The sequence below is a fragment of the Peromyscus maniculatus genome, chromosome 15 (genome assembly GCF_049852395.1).
Source record: "Peromyscus maniculatus bairdii isolate BWxNUB_F1_BW_parent chromosome 15, HU_Pman_BW_mat_3.1, whole genome shotgun sequence".
NCBI classification, from domain to species: domain Eukaryota; kingdom Metazoa; phylum Chordata; class Mammalia; order Rodentia; family Cricetidae; genus Peromyscus; species Peromyscus maniculatus.
The window spans coordinates 68,495,017-68,513,489 of record NC_134866.1 but is presented as its reverse complement, the minus strand read 5'-3'; the positions used below and the strand labels follow the sequence as shown (position 1 = coordinate 68,513,489).

General features: G+C 37.5%; 1 protein-coding gene and 1 non-coding gene across 4 annotated transcripts in view; both read left to right on the top strand.

Annotated features, from left to right (window-relative positions):
- The window catches only part of Xrcc4 (X-ray repair cross complementing 4), a 243,229-nt gene that overhangs the window by 157,331 nt on the left and 67,425 nt on the right, over positions 1-18,473 (top strand). The gene's annotated exons all lie outside the window — the stretch shown is intronic.
- LOC121823006 (U6 spliceosomal RNA) lies at positions 9,803-9,910 on the top strand. Its single transcript, XR_006064301.1, has one exon. It is a non-coding gene; the product is annotated as a U6 spliceosomal RNA (small nuclear RNA).

The window sequence follows — 18,473 nt, the reverse complement described above, 5'->3', positions numbered from 1 at the left end:
TAATTAATATAAGCTTCTGAGTGATTACTTTATAAGTGGGCCACAGGACTGCAGGGACCTGGCCAGACTGGAGAAAACTTCCTACTACAGATTTCCCTTTTTTTTTTTTAAATAAAAACTTCCATATGTTATACTGCTTCTTAAACAGTTTTTTCTAACCAATTCTTCTTAACACTGTATACATGATTTAGGTTATTATCATCAACTTTAGCTTTCCAAGCAAATGAACTGTTTATTTTATAAAGCATTTCATTGTTAGTACAACATTAATGGGTCACTGTTTTATGTAATTGTTTATATGATGGTCTGCTTTGGTTTAATGGTTCTAATGGAGGTATAATCTTTTTGTAAAGTTTACTAAAATATATGAAATGTTTCTTTTGGTATATTTTTAAGTATAGTCAGTAGAAATATCTCTTAGAATGAAATATAGTTCTATTTTTGTCGAGTGCTTATCTAGCATGCCCAAAATTCTGGGTTCAATCCTTAGCACTTTGGTATGGTCATATATCCTTATAATCATACCCTTTGGAGTTGGAAGCAAGAGAATCAGAAATTCAAGGACATCCTCTTTGTTGGCTGCATAGTGAGCTCAATGCCTGTCTGGCCTAAATGCCATACTGTCTCAAAGATGAGGAAAGAGAGAAAAAAAAAACATTACTTTTAACCCATGTGGAATTTTAAGTATTTGATTCAGTTGCTTACAAGATGACTTCCTCTATGTCTCCCATGATGGCCTCAGCCTCAGTAGCTGGCATTTACTATATGGTGGCCATCTAACTGTACATTGACTAAGGAAATACACAGTGGGCATTTTTGGGTTTTTTTTCTATGACTTCCCATACATTGCTATGCAAAGTAGTCACCTTACTGCATTTCATATAACATAGTTTGTATGACAGGATGCAATTAGATAATTAAACTAGATTTGAAGACCTTCAGGATGTATCAGAAACACCACAGAGTATTCAGCTTGAAGAATCCATCATTTGATCTATAACCCGAAGGGATAGGAGGTGTAGAACAGTGAGGTAGGATGGAAATAAGTGTTCAATCGTGGTCTAGGCTGGAAGGACATGCCCAGAGGTGTACATGTGATAGAGAGCAAGGCCGCTAGTGTTAGATACTGGTGGGTGCTACTCTGAGGGCAGACCATGGTGAGCACGTACCCTTATTACGAACTCTACCTTTCCTCTAATATAAGAGCATCCCCAATATTACAGAGCAAGTCTCCCTTCAGTGTTTTCTGCCTGGTGACACTGCTTTGTAACTCTTTTTAAGATGCATCAAATTATTCCAGACCCTTGGTACCTAGCATCGTGTTGCATACCAAGGCCCCCCTAGGTCTTCCCCATTTCAGGCCTTTGTTCTATCTCATCTCTATTCCTTTGTGACTGGGAGGAGCCACAGAACCACACTGTATCAAGGACCCAATACAGCCCTACTAGGCTGGGACTCTGGTAGGGAACCTTTCTGTTCCTTTCTGTCCTGGCTTCCAGTCTCTCAACTTAACTCCTAGTCCTGCTGCATCCCCCCCAGCAGGTGCCTCTCCTCCCACACCACTTTCATTTCCTAGGATCTTGGACCACTTGGTTCAGATCCAGGAACCCCTAATTTTTTCCATGTAGACCCTTTCTGCATTTCCTTCTAGTCCAGTTTCACCCCTTTATTCTTTCTTCATAAATGGATGGTAAATCCCTATGTCTAAAGACATAACTTGCTTATGCTATCCAACATGGAAAAAGCAAACTGTTGACTAATCTAAGGCTTCACCCTTACTTACCCTTCATGGTTTTGGAAGGTGCTTGGCATTGCTACCAGAGGAGAAAATTAATCATCAATATCTCCCAGCTACAATACCAATGATGAACAGCAATGACCTACCTATATATAAGATATACTAGTACAAGAGAGACATAAATGTCATGGAAGTAGCCAACCATTTTTAAATATTGGGTGTAAGGCCCATTCCATGAAATGGGACTCATACCTGACACTGCTAAAATGGCCTAGAACCTGAGACTAGATAGATCATGGACCCTTGTGAAAAACCTATTACTGTTATTCCACTAAATGAACATAGCAACAAAATGACTCCTAACGGCCAAGAGATGAGGGCCCCACTCAGCCCTCAACAGAGAACGTTCTTCTTGGAGCAGATGGAAAGTGACACAGAGATCCAAAGCTGACAAAATGCAGCTTGGGAGACGTTAGAGCACTGAGCTCTAAATAGATGTCTGTATCAAACCATTCCCCTTGAGGCTCTATACAGAAGAGCAGGCTTTCAGGAAGATTGTAAGATCCAGATGTGATAGATGACTCCAAGGAAACAGTGTCTTACAGACATAACCGGAGTGATACACATACGAACTCAGAGAAACTGTGCCACGTTCACGAGACCTGCCCAGGTTAAAAACAGACAAATCTAAGCCCTGAGGCAGGGAAGCTGGCATAAAGCACCCTGGCTAAGAAGCTATTTGCAATTGACACCATCTGGGAAGGGAAAACCAGGGCAGGCCCCATGCCCAGGAGAACTGGGACAACGCAAAACAGACTCCTTTTTTATTTTTTACTCTTTGTCTTGTTTTCGTAATTTTTGTCTCATTAGATTTTATTTTAGCTTGTTTGTTTCGATTTTCATTTTTGTTTGTTGAGTTTTTGTTGTTTGAAAGAGAGAGCATGAGGTTTGATGAGTAAGGGAAGTTAAGAGGTTCTTTAGAGTTGAGGGAGGGGAAAGAATGGGATCAAACTATATGAAAATATTTTAATAAAAAATCTTTTAAAAATCTTATCAAACTATCAGATTGGGCAGAAAATTCTGATATGTCGGCCACTATTACATTGTTGATATCTATGATTTAAATATGTCTCAAGTTATTGTACTTTTCTCTGTCTTGTTTTAAGCTTCTTGTATTGTGATCTTGAATTCACAATGATGCAGCTTTCATTTTTTGAAACACAAGAAAATAAAAAATTGAAAACATGCTGAAGGTACTAGATGCTTACAAGAATAAAAGCTTAATTTAGCATGAATTAGCAGTCCAGAGCTGCAGACGTATACTGTCATTTTGCTTCTTTCTAATGAATATAAATCCCTTTACTTAGGAATATTTTTAGATTGCTAGTGTTGTACTGCTTCTAGTATTATTCTGAAATCCTCCAGTCTGGTGTATATTGATAAATATTTATTGAAAACTCAGTGTGACTAATGCAGACAGTGTGGCTGTGCTTCAGGGGCATCATCCTTCACTGTCAGTCAGCCTAGCGCTCAGTTCCTATTCAGGGTAACCATGTGCTGTGCATCCCTTGCTCTCTACCACACTGTACCACGCAGAGCTGTGACTGTAGACGTGTTCGCCTTCTCACTCCTGTGGCAGAGTCTACAGAAGGTGTGAAAATACTGCCAGATTTATATACTTCAAGAATGCCACCAGGGTCAAAACTGAGACCGTACAAGAGCATTGTAAAATTACTTTCTATGAAATTTATGCTGGCAAAATAAGTAAATGAAATAACATTGTATTCTAGCTTTATTTGGTGTCCATCTTTCAAGGTTTTTTTTTTTTACTTTTAATTTTTTAAATTTCACTTATTTTTAATGTTTTGCCTACATTTATGAATGCATGTCTACTACACATATGTGCCTAGTGGCTATGAAAGTCAGAAGAGGACATTAGATCCCCTGGAACTGGAGGGTCACATGGTTGTGAGCCACCATGGGGTCTGGGAACCAAAACCAAATCCTCTGTAAGAGCAATAAGTACTCTTAACCACTAACCCATCACTCTAGCTGCTCATCTTAAAATCTTAATGAAACCTTACTATATATTATATAGCAAAATATCTAAGAAAGAATTTTTCTACATAAATCTTTCTAAATTAAGAAATTTTTATTTCTTCCAAAATCCTATAAAAGCTAATGTATGTATATACCACTCTGTTCATAGAAGCAAGTAGAAGTCTATTCATAGCACACTGTTGGTGCACCCTGAAGTGAATTCTGGCTAGACTTTTTAAAGAAACTGATGAATGTGTTCATTATTTAGCTAAATTGGGGCAATTTCCCTGTCTGATTAGGATTCTCAGCCAAATAATAAAACCAGAAAACAATACTGTAAATGGTATATGTAACACAAATTGCTAAATGGTCTTCTTTTATTAAAAAACAAAAACTGGATCCAGATTTGGGGGTTAAAACCGAGAGATCAGAAAATTCCCAGCCATGTTCTTACCACTTGGAGATCCTCAGCCAAAAGTGAGCTACTTCCTGTATACCCACTCCCTTATGCCTTTCTGTTCTGCCATCTCATTTCCTTTCTCTGACAGCTACATCACTTCCTCTTCCTACCCAACTCTGTCATTTCCTGTTTGTACAGACATCCAGACCTTTATGGTTTAACTACTGTTGGAATTTAAAGCGTATGCTACCACATCTGACTCTGTTCCTAGTGTGGCCTTGAGCTCACAGAGATCCAGATGGATCTCTGCCTCCTGAGTGATAGGATTAAAGGCATGTGCTACCACTGCCTGACTTCTATGTTTAATATAGTAGCTGCCTTTTTCCTCTGATCCTCAGATAAACTTTATTGGGGGACACAGATAAAATATAACCACAGGTATAATTAATGCCTTTCAGATGTTTCTCTGCTTTCTTCCTTTAATTTTTCTGCTTCTCACCCCCTCACAAATCTGTTTTAGCTAAAGAGATTGGGTTACATATTAACAAAGGCGGTGTCATTTATTCATAAAAACTTATAAATGAAAACTGTTTTCTCTTAAAATAGTTTTTCTGAGAAAAATGGAGAGGACTCTAAGAGTAGATCCACATCAAGTTGTTGCCAGACTAGTATTACTGGCAACCAAGTTGGGAAATAAAACGAGGAAATATGTGAATTCCATAAGCCCTTATCAACAGTGTTATTAAGAGTCTCCTCTGGCCAAGAGAAGCCTAGTAGATATGAACCAAGAGCCTCCATGTGAGATACAGAAAAGAAGTATAAGCATTGACTGGAGTTTGGTGATGATGCACTCATATGACACCATTCATTTTAGAGACAGGAATGAAAGGTTATGCTCCAGCAAGGGTTCTGATACCTCCAAATTATGTTGGAAAATGATGTGAATCATCACCATTATCCCTTTGTACTCCCGTCTCCATAACTTAGATATTTACACATTAAATTTTCTGAGAACCTCCACAGTAAATAATTTATTTGACTGAGTTTCCAAATGTTCTTAAGCTCAGCATTATAAACAATTCATCTCCATTACACTCTCCAAAATGGAGACATACAGAACAAGTAACAACCCAAGGAATAGGATTCTCTCTAGTACTGATTTTATAATACAAAGAAATTTCAAACATAATTATAATGCTAGGCATTAAAATGAATTATAAGAGAACACTCTAGTGTGTCTGTGGGATCTCCTTACATTCTCTGTACAATCCTGCTTAGGAGGTTGTTTGCTTACCGAATTGATGGCCTTTGCTGGGAGTAATAAGGTCATTTTCTGAGTGATAGGACACATGTGAAAACATTCAGCACCACCTCATTTGCAGTTGCAGGACAAATCCATTAAAGCACCAAGCCAAAGTATAAACAAATTCTTGCATAGCCTTTAGAAACTTCTAGAGACTGTTTTTGTTTCTACAGGCTACAAATAAAATATGTCTAGGTTCCTGTGTTTCAAGCAGAATTTCATGGGGAATGATTTAGTTTTCTGTGCGGTAGATGTCTTCTAAAAAAGTTCAAACATGTTTTCCAAAATAATAAAAAAAAAATTAAAACTTCACAGATGTTGCTCCTCAAACTGTACCAGAGGAGTTTGAGCTGTGTTCTGAGTTACCCTCACTTAAGTGTTCCATTAAAGATGTGTGGAAGCTGTTGTAGTTCAGGTGCATAGTGAATGGTAAAGGGAACACTCTGAAATAAGACTGGAATTGGGTCTCACCACGAACCTGGGAGTCTCAGGGTCTCTTCTTCCCCACTGTGTGCCAGGGTAATTTGTCTGCAAGCTTCTGGACATGCTTCTGTCTCTGTCTCCCACATCTCTGTAGGCACCCTTGGATTACAGACACATGCTTCCACATCTGGATATACATGTGTTCTGGGGATCTCCACTCAGGTCAGGACACTTACATAGCAAGCTCTTCACCCATAGAGCCATCAGGGTTAGACATATTTTAAAAAAAAAATTAAGGGTCTGGTTGCTAAAAATACAAGGGAGAAAGATACTATTAATCCATTTGTTTTTAGTGAAATGAGCTTCATTTTATTAGTTTTCTAATTATAGAAGGGGTAAATGGTCATTCGAAAATAATCAGAAAATAGAGGCAGCAAGGATGGAGCTGTGTAGCTCACAGTCTCTTCCACATGAAGATGAGCAGCACTAACTGTAGTAGATCTGTATCCTGTTTGCTCTCCTTCATCTGCATTTAGTTTACAAAACTAGGCACCCAGCATGAATGATACAACCTATTCTTAAATACAAATACGTGTAAAGTTTTCACCTGAATAGATTATCCAATGGAATTTGACATTCTACTCTGTAAATTTTTTAACATTTCTTTAACCAATCTTCCATTGGAATCTGTGTCTTTTTGCATTTTTGGAAAAAGCATTGTGTTTATGTTAATATAATATGTAGTGTAATTTTTAAAAATTGGTTATTTTCTTAGGGAGGGTCCCAAAAATAAAATTACTAGAACATCAGAGAAATAATGTCTTGTGTCTTCTTTGTCAGGATTCCTCAAAGACTCTTAACTATTTTGACTTCAGGAGTAGTATATGCTTTGTGCTTTTCATAATCTTCTCATTTTGGTTATAGCCAAATCATTTTAATAGACAGATATTATCCCATTATTTAAACTTTTTCTGTTTAACCATTAGAGAGCTCATTTATATGTATGCATACTTGTGCATGCATGTGTGCATGCGTGCGTGCATGAGTGCGTGCGTGCGTGTGTGTACTGTGGAAGTGTCTCTGTGTGTTATCCAGGCTGACTTTGATCTTCTTGAGTCACTTTCCCCATATTTCATGTGGCTCACGATTTGCTTTCTCAGATCCTTTTTGGAATTTTGTCATTTATCCCTTCATAACTTCAGCTCTTTTCAGTAAGCCATATTTGTTTCCTATTGCTTTAGTGCTCCTAACATCCTAAATATTAATCTTGTTTCTCCAGCTTGCCATCTAAATTTTAATTTCTGTAAATGATGCAGAAGTTATTAAATTTAATAATTTTTAATGTTTTCATATCTTAAGCATAGTACTAAATGGTATACAGATATAAATAGATAAATGATTCATATGTATGTTATATTATTTACCTTTACACATTGCATAGATCAGAAAACTCAGCTCTAGATAAATTAGTTTATTTGCTCTTAAACTAAGTAATTTTCTGGCTCTTTGTTTTAGGATAGATTCATCCTATTCCACGGACTGTATTTTTAGCTACTGTTATATGTAGATGGATTTGGGGCGATGCCAGCTCACAAAAAATGACACGGAGACTTATTAATTATGAAAGCTCTTACCTTGACCCTCTACTGCCCATCCTGCTTTTTCTGCGCCTTCCTTCCTTCCTGTCTCTTAGCTCCCAAGTAACCACATGGAGACCTCTTATGAATTATGAAAGCTTGACCTTAGCTTAGGCTTGTTCCTAACTAATTCTTATAACTTAAATGAACCTGTACTTTTTAACTTGTGTTCTTTTACGTGACTCAGTTAACTTTACTCTGTACTGTCCAGTGTGTTTTTCTGCACCTGCCTGGCAACTCCCCCTTCCTTTCTCCCAGCACTCTCTCTGTCTGGCAGTCCCACCTATACCTCCTGCCTAGCTGTTGGCTGATTAGTTTTTTATTAAAGCAATCACAATGACACATCTTCACACAGTGTAAAGGAATATTCTACAGCAGTTATACTACCATATTAATTTTGGATTGATTCCTGTGTGCCAAGTCATACTATATTAAACATCTTAATTGAACATCTTTAATGTATTTAGTTTTCATTGCAACTCTATTAATTGGGGCTACATTTTATACATATTTGTAAAATAACTGAATAAAGTTGAACTTCAATGAGGTTCAATTTCTTGCTTCAAACCACTGTATTAGCACAATAGAGACATAATTGCAAGACCTGTGAGTTCAGAGATTGGGTTAATAACAGCTTTGTGTCTTTAGGAGAGGTGAGGATAGAAAGTACTAGCACATCTAAAATTGTACCGGACTTCATCTTTGAAAACACTATCTTCCTAGATCTGTTGGCTAAATCATGTACATCTTTTCCTGGAAAGGCAAGGGTAATTATGAATTGTTTAGACCTAGAATAATTCCTTTTCTTCTATTTCCTGTGGAAATGAGAATTGTCTATGCCTCTTTTCTGTTAACTCAGAAAATATTTTCCTTCTCTTTACTAATGAATGAAGTATAATGTCAGATGAAGGCAACATGTTTTGAAAGCCATATTTAAAAAATTGATAAAATTTGCTCTACATAGGCACACATATACATTATATATGAAGAGAGAGGAGAAATTGCATATTCCAAATGTTCCACCTACTTCTGTATTTTTATTTGATTCCTAAAGCTGTTAATAATGTATTGCTTTTTGAAGTTGAAACTCAATTATTTGAAATATTTGCATATATATTTATCTATATGGAGAATATCATACAGAAATAGCTAATTCTTACCGTGTGGCATATCTGAATTTTAAACTTCTTTATTGTCAAATTCAGAACCTAGAATCGAATTGCTATATATTTTCTTAGGTCATCAAAACAAACTTCTTGTATTATACAACTTTAATTTTATCATAATGTTTATGTTACTTGGAAAAGTAAACACAGTGGTGGTTTTAAAACAAGGTAGTTTTTATTAGCTTTCCGTGTGTTTACCTAGCTGTTGAAGCTGTGGCTCTCGCTTTCCCTGGTGCATGTTTTGATTAATGACCTGCTGGCCTTGTTCCCGAGCATACTGACTATGGTCAGGTCACTTCAGTGATGATTTATTAATTGTGCTTGCAGCTCCAGAAGTAAGATTGGTCATATGTATTATTATGCATTTGCCAATAGCATCAGGAATTATAATTTAAAATAAAGTTTGCCTGGGGGATTTTTTTAAGCATTTTAAGTGTTCAGGAAGGACGAAATATTCATTTATTTTAAATTGTATGCAGTATTAACCATAATCTTATGGTCTTTGAAAGCATGCCTATAAAATTATCAGGATATTAGTCTTATAAGTAAATGTGTTTTAATTTCTATTTTAATGAAACCTGAAGATAATATACTTCAATAAAGCTTCCAAGAGTATTTTAAAATATATTTTTAATGATCATAACTCCCTCTGGGAACAACCCCTACTAACACCTCCCATGTTAATGCATAAGTTCACATTGAAAAGCACTGGCAGGTTTGGATATATTGTAAAATAAATTTAATAAGGATCTGTGCTCCTTCATTTGAGTTTCAAGTAAAAGGTCTTATTGTATATATGTTTCTATCATTTGAACAACTTTTATACCTATATCTCTAAGCAATACATTAGCTGGAGCAACACTACTGATTGGCATTGACAAAAAGAAAATGCTGTAGTAGGAATCCAAGAAAAATTTAAATAGAAAGAATGTAAATGTGATTTGATTATAAATGAACAGAAACGGAGAGATACTTAACATTATTGTCTCCCTACAACCCAAGACAGATGAAGTATCACCTGCTTTTGAAAGTAATTTGATAGACATAATCTTCCCAAAGCAAATTGTCTTTCTTTGTTTAGAAATACACCTAAAAGTACTCACTCTGGAAGTATATGTACTAAAATAGGAATGATAAAAAATAAGATTATCATGGCCTTTATATAAGGATGGCATGCAAATTTATGAAGCAGTCTATATTTTTACACAAGGAATAAATAATCACAGAAAAATTAACCAAAAGAGGAGAAATAAACCCACCACAACAAGAAAGTAACAGGAATGAATAAACCCAGTTCAAGAATAACTTTTATTATTAATGATTCCTATTCCAAAAAAAAAGGTACAGACTAACAGGTTGGATGGAAAACAGGATCCATTTTTCCAATGCATCAAAACTAAGCAAACCAACAACAAAACAAAGCCACACTTCTCCAGCAAGGACAAACATCAGCATAGGTTAAGAATGGAAAAAGGCATTCCAAACAAATGGAACTAGGAAGGAACTATTATAATAGCTGACAAATAGACTTCAAACCAAAACTAATCAGAAGAGATAGGGAAGGACAGTACAAATTAATAAAAAAAATTAACCAAGAGAATATTGCAATTCTAAACATGTATACACCTATCAGAATGTCAACAAATTTTATAAATGTTCCTAAAACAGTGACAGTGGGTGACTTCGATATCTAGCTCTCACTGACAGACAGGTCATCCATATAAAAACTAACCAGAGAAATACTAGACTTAAAAAAATCATAAATCTAAAACCTCTAACAGATATCTACAGAACATTCCATCCCAATACTAATATATATATTTTTTCTTGGCATCCCATGGAACATTCTACAAATTTAGCATATTCAGACACAAAACAAGCCTCAGCATATGCAGAAAATTGAAATAATACCTTGGGTCCTATCTGACCTCCATGGGTATCAACAACAATAGAAATGTCAAAAATTATTGATCTTGGCTACTCTAACTAGTATGAGATACAAATCACTAAGTAGTTTTAATTTGCATTTCCCTGATAGCTATCAATGAATATTTCTTTAAGCATTTCTCAGCCATTTATGTTTCCTCTTTTAAGAATTCCCTGCTTAGTTCTGTACCCCATTTTTAATTGGGTGGTTTTTGTTCAGGTGATTCTTTGCGGGGCGGTATTTGTTCGTTGTAGTTTTTATATATTTTAGACGCCTTCTACCAGGTGTAAGGTTGGTAAAGGTCTTTTCCTATTCAGTAGGTCACCCCTTTGCCAGAATGACTGTGTGCTTTAACATATAGAAGCCTTGTGAGCTTCGTGAGGTTCTGTTATTAATTGTTACTCTCGGTGCCTGTTCCGTCAGTGTCTTGTTCAGCAAGTCCTTTCCTGTGCTGGCGAGGTCAAGCCTGGTCCCCATTTTCACTTCTCTTAGATTCAGGGTGTCTTGTCTTACATGGATGCCCTTCATCCCATTGGAGTTGTTTTTGTGGAGGGTGATAGGCACAGATCTGTTTTCATTCTTCTACATGTAGCTATCCAATTTGACCAGGACTGTTTGTTGAAGATGCTGTCTATTCTCCAATATGTATCTTTTATTTCTTTGTCAAAAATCAGGTATCCAAAGATTGTGAGACATGGTGGTGATGTTGTCTCCAGAGAAACGCCACCTTCTAGATAGATCCACCTGTGAACGCATGGAAACTGTAGCATCACATATAAGATTTAAGCCGCACAATTTAAGCCACACTAAACTCCAGCAAGGATTAGGAGAAGTGGGAACAAAGTCTCGTTGAGGAAGAGGATGACTTAAAAATTGTCATATCCAGAAGGCATAGAACTGAAAGTGGCTCTGACTACATCTGCAAGACTCATGTAAGGTCAATTCTACCACAACCCCAGCATGGAAGAAGAGAGTGCTCATGAGTTGCCACCATTAGCCGAAAGGCTGTTGGCAACTCATGAGCACTACTAATGATGGCTACTAATGGAATGAGAGTCAGTTTTCTCCAGGAATGTATTCCCAAATGAGCTGTTCAGACCAGCTGATGGTTCTAAGCCATGTCTACAGAAAGTACTAAGTAGACTCGGAGGGTTTAAAACAAAGCACATGAATTTGGGAGGGACAGTGGCAGGGAGATACTTGAGAGGAGTTGGAAAGAAGGGGTAGATTTTATCAAAACAGTTAGCTATCCAGTACAAAATGATCGGTCCTGAAAACATACCCATAAGGAACACACAGACTGAATTACATATTGTAATTACAAATATATGTGTGTATAAGTTTAGATAACATATTTGTATGTAACAGCAGTTGATTAACAAAAAGAGACCATGCATTTAAAATAGAGCAATGGCAGATATGGGGGAGGGTTTAGGGGTTGGAACAGGAAGTGGGAAATAATCCAATTTTATTATAATTTCTAAAATAAAAGAAATAAACAGTGAAGAAGAGAGAAGCTGGTGAGAGCTGTCAGAACCAATTACAGCAGAATGAAATGAGAATTAGAATGGAATATTAGGAATATTACAAGAAATTTTATCTAAAAGTCATCAGGCAAGTGAGAAGGCCATATGGGAGGGTTTTGCCTACACATCAGCATACCTGTAAGAAAATATCATCATGCTTTTGATAGTGAACAAGTCAAGTAAAATTTATGTCCTTGACCAAGTAGTTTTGCTTTCCTTGCCTCTTTTTAACTCTTGTATAAAATGAGGGCCTTACTCAGTTTAAATTATCTGATTAACATCAACTAGATATAGCAACTTAAGAGTATAGATTTCAAAACCCAGTTCCCCAGGTCTTCATGTTATCTTTAAGTACAAGTGAAAGTTGAGTGTCACACCTGATTTTTTTCATGTGTAGTGGAGTGTATCTGTGTGAGGCGGGGGGATGTTATCTGCATCTGGGGGGCACATGAAGAAGACAGTGGGTGTCCTCTTCTATAGCTCTCTGCCTTGGTCTCTTTCCACTTGAGACAGGATCCCTCACTGAACGAACATAGTCTAGCTGCTAGCAAGTTGCAGTTATCTTGGCCCCACAGCTTTGGGGTTACAAGTGCATGTGACCACATGGAGCTTTTCAAAGTGTCTTGGGGATTAGAATTTAGGTTCTTATGCGTTAACAGCAAGTTCTCTTACCAACCGAGTCCTCTCTCTGGCCCCCACTCGATGTTTTTATAACCAGTGACCATAAATAAGAAGGGAGCTCCTGTGGGAATTATAAAGTAAGGCAGGCAATTCCTTAGCATACTTCCTAGAACATAATTGGTACTTGGTGTTATTATTTTTCATTATGTTTTTATTTTTGAGACTTTTTTAATTACAACAGTTCTTCCATGCCTTTCTTCCCTCCAAACACTCCCATGTACTCCGTCCCTGCTCTCCTTCAAATTCATATTTTTCCATCAATTGTTATTGCATGCATATATGTATTTGTGTATACATATTTGTCCCTAAATATAACTAGTTGAGTCCATACATTTGTGTGCATATTTTCAGGGCCAACTGACACTGGACAACCAACTGCTATACACTTCTCTGGGGAAGACCACCTCTGGCTTTACCTGTTTTCCTGCAGGTTTTTGTGTAGGATTGAGGCCTCCTGGGTTTTCTCCCATCCAATTTGGCACGTCCGTTGGTGTTATCCTTGTTCAGCTCACATGTGAGCATACATGTTGGTGAGGCCTAGCAGATGTAGCTTCTGATGTTACTAGGAGACACAATCTCACAGAAAAATCCCCAACCCTCTGGCTCTTATAGTCTTTCAACACCTTCATCCTCAGTGTTCCCTGATTCTCAGATAAAGGAATGTTTTGTAGATGAATCCATTTGGACTCAGTTCCACAACTCTGCATATTGATTGGTTGTGGTTTTCCATAGTGCTCTCTGGGACAAAGAGAAGATTCCTTGATGAGGGCTGAAGACTACACTTATCTGCGAATGTAAGGACAAATGCTTATACACTATTGTTAGGGATTATGCTGGTGTAGTAAATTAGTGGCTGTAGATTCTCCTCCAATAACCATGATGTCTCCAGCACTGAATAGTTCGCTAAGTTTCCAGTTCCAGGCATGGTATCCTCCTTGCTGAGTGACCCTTAAATTCAATTCGAGAACACTTGGTTATGACCAAGGTATGTGTGCCATTACTGTGCCTGGAAAGTTATCCTCCCATGCAGGTCAATGATGTGGTTCATAGGTGTGATATATAGGTAGTACTGTTGGTTTCCTCCCTTCTTTGAAATATTACATGGTGCCTTAAAGATAATTAATTGAGAGATGAATTTCAGGTCACATCCAGCTCAGAGGCCTCTGTGCTGTGTTTCTGAAGTTCATGATATCTTTAGCAGTAGAAACGTGTCTTCCACCTCTAGTGGGTAACCAAGAATAATAGCAATAGGCTATGTGTTTTCGGAGTATCTTAGACAGCCCTGACCAACAGCTCAAAAGAGAGTGTCTCATGCCTGCTCTTGGGACTTTGTTGAGTGCTCCTTGACTCTTAGAGGGAGTGCAGTCAGCCCAGAAGAGAAAAGTTCATCAGAACTATTATGTTTATGTATATACTCAATTACAAGCATTATGATTTGGGGGCTAAATATTTCATCATATTATCATTTTTATTCTTAGTCTAAGATGATTTCTACAGATGTTTGTCCCCAATTATGTTACGTGATCTTTCAACTCTTTCTACACCCTATTTTATGCCAGTAATATTCAATACCTTTTGCCATTTTATATCATTCTATTATAAATAGTAATGTTTTTATTAATGGAACATTAGGAAGTACCATATTTGAAACAGGATTCTTTGAAGAAGATCATTTTTCTAATAGAAAATGTATTCAGCAAACATCTGGAAACCTAATGCTCATGAATAGAATAGTGAATTGGTTACATTTCTTACTGCTGTCACAAAATACAAGGACATGAACAAGGAAAGAGTTTTATTTAGGGTCACAGTTTGAGAGATACAATCTTTCACAGAGAAGGCATGGTGGGATTTGTATGAGCTGCTCACATTGCTTCCTCAGACAGAAAGCAAAAGAGAAATGAATGCTGGTGCTCAGCTGGCTGTCTCCATTTCTTTTGTTCTACTTAGTTGTCCCATAGGATAGCAAATGGGGTAATGTCATTCACTGTTAGGGTGTGTCTTATCTCCTCAGTTCAGTTGTATAGCTCTGGAGACAACCTCATTGACAATTAAGATTACCCTTCACAAGTTCAACCCTTGTCAAACACATCACTTAAATCATAACATCCTACTCTTGGCCTCTGAAGTCCTTTGTATTCAAAATTCACTTAGTGCAACTTCAAAAGTCCCTGTAGTCTAAATAATCTCAATGCTGTTCAAAAGCCCGTAGTTTTCTGAGACTCAGGGCAGTCTTGTAACGATGAGCCCCGGGAAAGTCAAACATTAAGTCATATACTTCTACCATACAAGGACACAGATTAGGCATTCTTATTCCTAATGATAAGGATAAGGATATAGCAAGGAAAAATAAGCAAGAATTGCAGCAAGGCAAACAACAAATGTCGAAGCTCTGTGTCCAGCACCTAAGGTTATGATTGGCATAATCTGTGTCTTACTGAGCTTTGGTTGCCCCATCTCCCTAGCTCTCTTGAGCCAGATTCACTCCTTGCCTGCAGTTTCCTAGGCAGGTATGTCAGATCTCATTGTCGTACTATCTCCAAAGTTCTGGCTTCTCTATTAGAACTTATAGTGAAGCTTCACAGATTCACACCATGGCCTCTCAGAGGCTGTGTAAAGGAAATCTGACCCAGAAAAATGCTGCCAGTCCTCAGCAGTTTCTGCCGGTGTGGTGCAAGCCTTTATGACTTCATCTTTCATTTTCAATGCCTGCGAAATGGGCACCATACCAACAACAGAGCCAAGTTATATTTCCAATTTAAGATGTCTGGCCTCCTCTAACACAGCTGTTGTGCTTACTGAACTTTGAAAACAAAACAAAACACTTCACCCAGGTGTTTGTTTTTCAAACAGGGAACCTCTTTGGGGACATTCTAAGCTCAGTCACTCTTCTTTCAGATGAATTTTCACTTTTAAAAGCTGATGCCTTCTTTGATGAGTGGGAGGATATTGTCCCAGTACACATCTCAAGGTTTTTCTTTAATAACACTAGTCACTTTGACAATTATATCTGTTTTTTCTATGCTCAGCTTGCCTACAACGCTAAGCTCACACTCCTTTCTGTACCAAATGGCAAATTTGATTTCTCTCATGCAATGTAGTGGTTTATTTTCATTATCAGCTGGTTTTAGAATCACCATGGAAACACACTTCTGGTTGTACATGTCAGTGTGTTTCCAGAAATGCTTACGTGAAGTGGGAACACTCTCCCAGAGTTTGAATGGCAACTTTTCTTGGGCCAGGTTGCTGAGCTGGATACAAAAAGGAGAAGATGAGCTGAATACCAGCTCATCTGTCCCAGTCTCCTGACTACAGACATGATGTAACTAGCCACCTCAGGTCTCTGTTGCCACACCTTCCCCACTCCAACTTTTCCCTCAAACCATAAGCTAAAGTCAGCCTACCCTTCCTTAAGGTGCTTTTGGCAGGTGTTGTCTCACAGCAACAAGTGAAATAAAAGTGTAAGACACTGTAGCTCTGACTAAAAGAAGTGTGCAGTAAACCATGCCATAACCTGGATATTATGACATGACACTTAGAAATTGTTTTTAGATTCACTTCACTCAAATTATCAAGGCATTGGCAGAATGTTGGGAGTGATGATAGCAAATAGTCTATCCAGTAGTCCAGTAAAAGTCGTCTGTCACCTCTGCTGTTTGGAGAAGTTTTGAGGAGTTCCTAGATCCTGGACTATTTCAGCAGGAATTTGTCAGGTCTTGCTTGCTCCCAGGAGTCATGATGGGGGAATCAAGGGTATTCCTGTTTGGGTGAATGATATGCTTTAATATGTAGAAGTATAGATCTGTTGTATTAGTCAAGGCTCTCTAAAGGAACAGAACTAATAGACTGTATATCTATATATTAAAAGGTGATTGATTGAAGTGGCTTACAGGTGGTGGTCCAGCTAGTCCAACTATGTGTCTAATCCTATGGAAAGGCCAGTAATCCAGTATTTGTTCAAAGTGCAAGGCTGGATGTCTCAGCAGCTTCTGTCTGGAGCTGAGTCCTTGAGGAAGAGAGATGAGATAGTTTTCACTCTACGTTGGAATCATAAAGAGGTAGGCTATAATACCAGAAGAGGAATGCTCAGCAGTGGGATGGATGAACTTGCCAGTGATAATAAGGGCAAACAGGCAAAAATAAGACTCCTTCCATTTCCTGGGCCACCACTAAAAGTTAGCACTCAGGTTTAGAGTAGGTCTTCCTACCTTAAATTATCCACTCAGAAAATTCCTCATAATGTGTCTTGCTGCTTCGGTTTTAGTTATTTCTATGTGTAGTTAATTTGAAAACCAAGATTAGCCATCAACTATCAAAGAACAAAGATTTGATGGTTTAATTACATTAAGTTAAGAAGACAACTGAGACCAATAATGAAAACAGAGATGTTAATGTATATGAGCCTGAATTTTCTGGGAGAAAAGAGAACTGAAGCAAAAGGTTTAGTAGCCCTAAGCATTTGAGATTTGTAACAAATAATCCTTAAAGTGAGTGAGAACAGGCAGCATCCCTAAGTGTTCCCCTCTTCAACAACAGGAGTGATTCCAAAGTTGAATTTTAAACAGCAAATACAAGAAAAGCAGAGAAGAACTGTGGTGCCAAAGCTCCATGATTCATCCTTTAATGGGTGATAAAATCTGTAGAATAATGAAATCAACCAGATCTTAGATGCCTGTTGTGAAATATACTGGTTTTAATACCTGTGTGGTTCCTTTCTGGTTCCTCAATGTGCCTGGGCTATTTTATTATCTGTCTCTGGCAACTTTTATATCATCTCAGAACTAGATTTAAATGTAGAGTAACAGACAGTTAAATGGAGTTTGAAGAGAAAATTCCTAAGCAGATTTTATTTGTTTGCTTGATTGTTTGTTTATATTGACTTCCGATCTCACTCTATATCCTATGCTGGCCTCAAACTTTCAACAGTCCTCTTGCCTCAGGCTCCCAAGAACTGGTGTCAGTACCTGACTTGACTAAAATCAGATCTTAAATTGAGGTCTTTATGGACACTGAATGAATCAAAAACAAAATTGTTGGGAGAAACTTTAGCCATGGTATCTGACTCCATAGTCTAGTCAAATAGAGAAAACAAAGATACATGCGATAAAATCGGTCCATTATATGGGTGTTGTGATAGTCATTAGCTCTTGTCACCAATAGTAAGCAGACCTCTCTCTGCCTTCTGTGAACATGGTTAAGTTGCACTTTATAGCTGTAGCTGAATGAGACTATTAGAGCCATTCTTGACAACAAGTTTTGATTAAAAGTGGTACCTGTAAGGTAAAAGCCAGAAAACTTGCCTTAGTGACTGACAGTGTTGGTATCTGCCCATTCAATTTAAGAAATGAGGACAGCAGAGTCTAAAGTTACCCCATGCCCCAGGCCATATCTGATGAATGAAGAATAATTGAGAAGTTCTATCTTTCTTATTTCAGAGCACTTTGGTGTTAGATGTTATTTCATGTAACTGACTGGTATGATGTAGGGACTTATCTAATTAAAGTATATTTTTACCACCTTTATGTTCCTATGTCCTCTTAAAAACAAAAAGCATTAGACAGCCTTGGCTAAAGTTTGCTACCACTGTCCTTGAGGGAATATTGACTTTAAGCAGAGTAGAGAGTTGGAAGAA